Raw genomic sequence first — 6,000 nt, 5'->3', positions numbered from 1 at the left:
GAGAGAGAGAGGGAGAGAGAGAGAGAATAAAAGAAAATAAAAGAAACATTGTAGAAACACCAGAAATACAAAACTTAAAGTTGAAAGTGGTTTTCTTTGGAATAAGAGAGATGAGAGAGCAGGGGAATGAAAGCTTACAATGTTTTCTTCTACATATAGAATTTTAAAACAGTTGGCCAGAAATACTCATACACAAAATAGAAGTATATTAAGGAAATTTTTAAAAGAATCCTATTGTGCACGCATGTGAAACAGACAGCTAGAGTTTGTGATGCCAGCTCTGCACAGGTAAGATGTAGGTATAATAGAGAGAAAAGCCAGTTGTATCTAAAGAAGAAGGGCCATGGATTCCCTAACTCCTCCTTCCCTTCCCCTCCCCCCCCCCCCCCCGACACTGCTGTCATTGCGCTTACATTGATGTGGACCTCGGAAGCTTTGGTTCCTGCACAGCAGAAACTCACCAAACACCACTGGTAAAGAGATAGTACCTGGACGGAGTCCAGACAGCCTGCATGTGAATCCTGATTCGATCACTCATTAGCTACGCCACTGTGAACACATTTACTCCCTTTTTTTCCCCTCATCTGTTCCTCCTTCACAGGGTAATTTTAAGGATTAAATAAGTTAACATGCAAAAGTCTCAGACTAATTCCTGGTTTATTCTCTCAGCAGAGTATTCTCTTTGAGATGAATCTACCAAGCACAGGTACTGAAGAAACAAGCACTAGGGGAAAAAAATGAGTCTAAGCCTCTCCTATCTTTGGGTACTCAAGGGAAGTGTGGGGTAGGATAGAAGATATACCGATTAATAGCATGTGTTCGCTTATTGTTCTACATCAGCAATGGTGTTCAGGTGGCCAGATGTTCGAGGTGCACAGATGGCTAGAAAGGGGCTTATTTCCTAGAGGGGGTGATTGTTGATGCATGCCCCAAGAGAGTCTTGACTATATCTTTTGGGCTATGGTTTGAGCACCTCTCTCTTTGGGAATCTTTCCTCCCCATGTACCCACAGAATGGTAGCAGAAGGCATGGTGCTCTGTCAGTATGACTCCACCTCCTAGACCAGAGCAAGCTCATTGAAATGAAGAAGGGGCCAGTCTTGGAATTTTGAACCTGAGAGTGAGGGACAAAATTGTCTCCTTTTGGATGTCTTTGTCTTAGAACTGATCCAGAAACACAGGAGCTACTTCATTATTTTTTCCATGTTAACTGAGAAACTAGCAAACTCCTCATGGAGAGAAAAGTATGATTCAGGCACAGAGAGAAGTCAAGAAGTAAGAAAGGCAGGGCTTCTGAGCTCCTTTAGGCTCTGCTCTTTGTCTCTAACTCCTTCTGGGCTGCATTTCCATCCAGTTGCTATATTCCCTCACTCTTCTATTATGCCAGTTGGAGTTGAACATCTGTGTAAACAAAAATTGCTCTAATAATAGAACAATAATAGTTCTAATAGAACTAATAATAGTTCTTCCTGCATTCAGGTAGCAAAAAAGAACTCTGGCCACATGTCCTGGCCACATTCAGTAAGCCTAAGCCTGGAAAAACCAGAAGAAGTTCCTAGAGTTACATTAAAATATAATCTGGCTCATGATGATCTAGTGTGCTGGGAATGGACTCTGACTGCAGAACGGTTACAAGAATGGGGCCGGGCACCCGTGGTTCAGGCCATAATCCTAGCTACTCAGGAGGCTGAAATCTGAGGATCACAGTTCAAAGCCAACACCAGGCAGAAAAGTCTGTGAGACTCTTATCTCCAATTAACCACCAGAAAACCAGACGTGGCATTGTGGCTCAAATGGTAGAGCACTCACTTTGAGCTGAAGAGCTGAGGGACAGTGCCCAGACCCAGAGTTCAAGCCCCACTACCAACAGCAACAAAAAAAAAAAATGGTTATAAGAATGGACCAGAAGGGCTGGGAAGATGGCTCAGTGGTAGAGTGCTTGCCTTGCATACATGAGGCCCTGGGTTCAATTCCTCAGCACCACATAGCAGAAAAAAAAGCTGGAAGTGGCGCTGTGGCTCAAGTGGTAGAGCGCTAGCCTTGAGGTGAAGAGCTGAGGGACAGCGCCCAGGCCCAGAGTTCAGGCCCATGACTGGACTCCCCCCGCCCCCCCAAAAAAAGAATGGACCAGAAAGGCTGAAGTCTGAGCTACAGCAGGGAGGTGAGGGCATCTATGGCTGGACCCCATTCAAACGTGAAGTGACATGGTTTCAGTAAGATAGTAAGCCAGGGGAGGATGGAGAGAGCCAGTAGCCATGGCAACAGGAAGGTTTTTTTTGTTTTTTTTTTTTTTCATTTGCCACTGAAGCAAAGGTGAATTGGTATGAAGTGGAGGCAGATCCAGCTACTGGCCAAGCAAATGGCAACTTTATTATCCATTGATTGTACCCCTTGCTGCCCACTGGACAGTAAGTAGGCAGCACAATTTTATGAGAGAGAAAGAAAGATGCCCTTTTCCGGGACAAGAAGATGGAGATGAATCACAGAATTATGGGGTGTTTCCATTATGCTCTGATAGGTAGTGTTCCTAAGGAGTTCCTGCTCGGCAGGTAAAAGCACCACTCCAAGCTATAGCTCCAGTTCTCCAAAAGGCATATACTAGAGATCACAGCTGGTTGGGAAACTTGAGAAGCCTTCACGGAGGAAGTGAGCATTGAAAGATGGACAGGATTCTGACATTTAAGAGGTTAGCTTTGCCTTGGTTAGATATTGGTTGTTGTCACTGTTGTTCTATGTCTCTGTCCTAACACAGCAGATGCACAAGCATTTTTGCTTATTTTAATTGGATTCCAAGTAAGGAGAATAATGTAAGTAAAGAGGATTAAAAAGGGGACATGTGGGTAACAGTCAAAGATGGCAATGCTCTTTGTAATAGAAGACACAAAGCTATCAATCATGAATGACCTGCTAAAAGTCACTCGGGGGAAGCTGGTGAGTCCTTGAGCTTCTAAAGACAGTGGCCATGACTTTACTCTGGTCTGTTTGTACATGCCTCAGGTTCTTCTACAGAGTAGGTGTGTGAAAGAGTTTAAAGGAGTGAAAGAATTAGAAAGATATCCCTTTAGGGACCAAAGATCTAAATAAGGCCTGAAATGACAACTGGAAAATGTTGATGACACCCTGGAAGATACAGGAATGTAACACCTTTCTGAGTAGGATTCCAGTTACTCAGAAACTAAGAGCAAGAATTGACAAATGGAATTGCATTGAATTAAAATGCTTCATAGCAAAGGAAACAATGACCAGAATCAAAAGACATCCTACAGAAAGAGAGAAAATCATTGCCTACTATTCATGGAATCTAGAATTAACATCCACCAGGGTACTGGTAGCTCATGCCTAAAATCCTAGCAGCTCAGGAAGCTGAGATCTGAGGATCAGGGTTTGAAACCAGCCCAGGCAGTAAAGGATGAGATTCTTATCTCCAATTAACCACCAAAAAGCCAGAAGTGGAGCTGTGGATCAGGTGGTGGAGTGCTAGCCTTGTGCAAAAAAAAATCTCAAGGACAACACCTAGGCCTTGAGTTCAAGCTTAGGACTAGCAAAAAAAAGAAGAAGAAATAAGATTTATAATATATGAAGAGTTCCAAAAATTAACCCCCAAAAGAATAATCTGATTAATAAATCTGCAAATGAATTAAACACAATTCTCAAAAAAAAGAAGACTATATGAAGAAATACTTAGTATCCTTAGCCATAAAAGAAACACACATCAAAACTACACTGAGATGGGATGTGGGGCATGACTTTAAATGGTAGAGGACTTGCTTGGCAAATATAAGGTCCTGAGTTCAAATCCAAATATCACCAATACATGCATACATTAAGACTAACCTCACCCCATCCAGATAACAAACAATAACAAGTGTTAGTGAGGATTTGAGGAGAAATGTCACAGACTATTAGAATGGAATGTAACTTAGTAAAACCACTATAGAAATCAGTATGCAGGTTCCTTAAGAAATGAAAAATAGTACAAGCATATGATCCTGTTACACTACTCCTGGACATATATTTGAATGAATGTAAGTCAGCATACAATAGATAAATCTGCACAACCTATGTTTATAAAAGCACTATATGTTTCCCTGTAGCCCAATTATGGAATCAGCCAATCCATCAATTGATACAGAAAATTAGTCTCTCTCTCTCTGTCTCTGTCTCTCTCTCTCTCTCACACACACACACACACACATAGACACACACAATATAATATTTCAGTCATAAAGAAGAACAAAATATTGTTATTTGATTTGGGAGTCAGAACTGGTATGGAAGGGAAAGTATGTCAAGAGAATGCAGGAGTAGGTATGATCAAAGCACTTCATATATGTGTATGAAAATAGAAGCCCATTAAAATTCTTTTTAAAAGGGAGAGGGGGAAATAGAGTACAGATGTACTCTAAATTACATGTGTGCATGGAAATATCACAATGAATTCCTTTGTACAATTAATATATGTAAATTTTAAAAAAAGATGTATGAGCACAAAAACAATCATTATCTCATTAACAAAAAATTCACCACTAGGTTCCTTCAAATCAAATGTCCTTAGTCTATTTCATTTAGGACTCCATGCACAGAAATTATCTTTCACAGAATTTTGGGGATGAAGTTCACTGATGGAGCTTTGGCATGAGAACCTGGACCTAAACCCCATTGACTGCTGAGGGCAGCACTTCTGTCTGAGACCTGTATTTCCAGTGGAAAGGTCTACACTAAAGATAACCTAGGGTCTGTCCTTCCAACTTTCTTTCCAAGTGCAGTTAGCTTTACCTATACTGCTAGCAACTCCCTGGTTGATGAGTTTAGAAAAAGAAACTGGGTGTGTCTTCTTCCAGGAGAGACCAGTCCCCGGAAGTCCATAATCCCTACTCCATGGCATCTTTATTGGGACTTGAGGGAAGCCTGCATTTGAGACTTAAATTCATGTCAGGGGAACCCATTAGCAGACTTCTTTGTCCCCATTTGGCTCTCAGCCAAACCTCCAAACCAGCTTTAATTAGTAACAAACTTGACATTTTCATTATCAGATGTCTGGCTGCTGTGTGGAAGGGTTTAGAACTCAGGAAGTGAGTAAAAACAATTATTTTGGGTTCCTTCAGAGACCAACTATTAATTGGCCTAAAAATTTCCTTACCACAAAGACAAGATGTCAAATTTTCAGTAAATGTTTGTTCTCTTGACTTCCTTTTAGATGTCTTTGTCTTTAAACACACTCCATGAAGACAACGCTCTCGCTCTCTATGTCTAGCACATAGGTGGAGTTCCTTAAGGGTTAAAAAAGTGGAACTGACCATTGTAGAACTCCAAACCCTGCATTCATTCCTGCCCATATTTTAAAATAGCTTTTATTAAAGGATAATCAACATACAATACACATGGATATACATGGATAAATTGAACAGCTTGATAAGTGGCAGCAGAAGTAAACACCAATGAAAGCATTACAATCAAAGCAATGAGCACATCCAATATCTTTGTGTAATCCTTACTTCCTGCCTCCCACCATCCATCCCCAGGAAACCACTCGTCTGCCTTTGTCACTATGGATTAGTTTTCATTTTTTAGAGTTGTATATAAACTGAATCATATGGTACTTTGTGTGTGTCTGTGTCTGTGTGCGTCTGTGTGTGTCTGTCCATCTCTCTGTCTCTCTCTCCTATGTTTTTAAAGAATAGTAAGCAGTCATCATTAAATAGAAGAAGAATATTGATATTAGAATAAAGAGAGCAGGGCTGGTTCTGGGTACACAGTAACATGCAACCTTGTGACCTTGTACAAGTAATGTGATTGTGATCTTTTTCTGCCTCATTTTTCCTTATGAGTAAGAATAGAATAAAAATGTCATAAGCTACCTTATAGTTTCATTTGCAGTAGTAATAGTGCATAACATCTAACACATAGTGCATACCATCTAACACATGCACATGTTCATACGTAAGTAGCTAGATAATTTTTGATAACAATAACCTACATATTTTTTCCTGCCTAAAATGTC

This window comes from Dipodomys merriami, unplaced genomic scaffold (assembly GCF_024711535.1).
Source record: "Dipodomys merriami isolate MVZ:Mamm:240054 unplaced genomic scaffold, mDipMer1.0.p SCAF_24, whole genome shotgun sequence".
NCBI lineage: Eukaryota > Metazoa > Chordata > Mammalia > Rodentia > Heteromyidae > Dipodomys > Dipodomys merriami.
Note: the sequence above shows the minus strand (reverse complement) of the source record.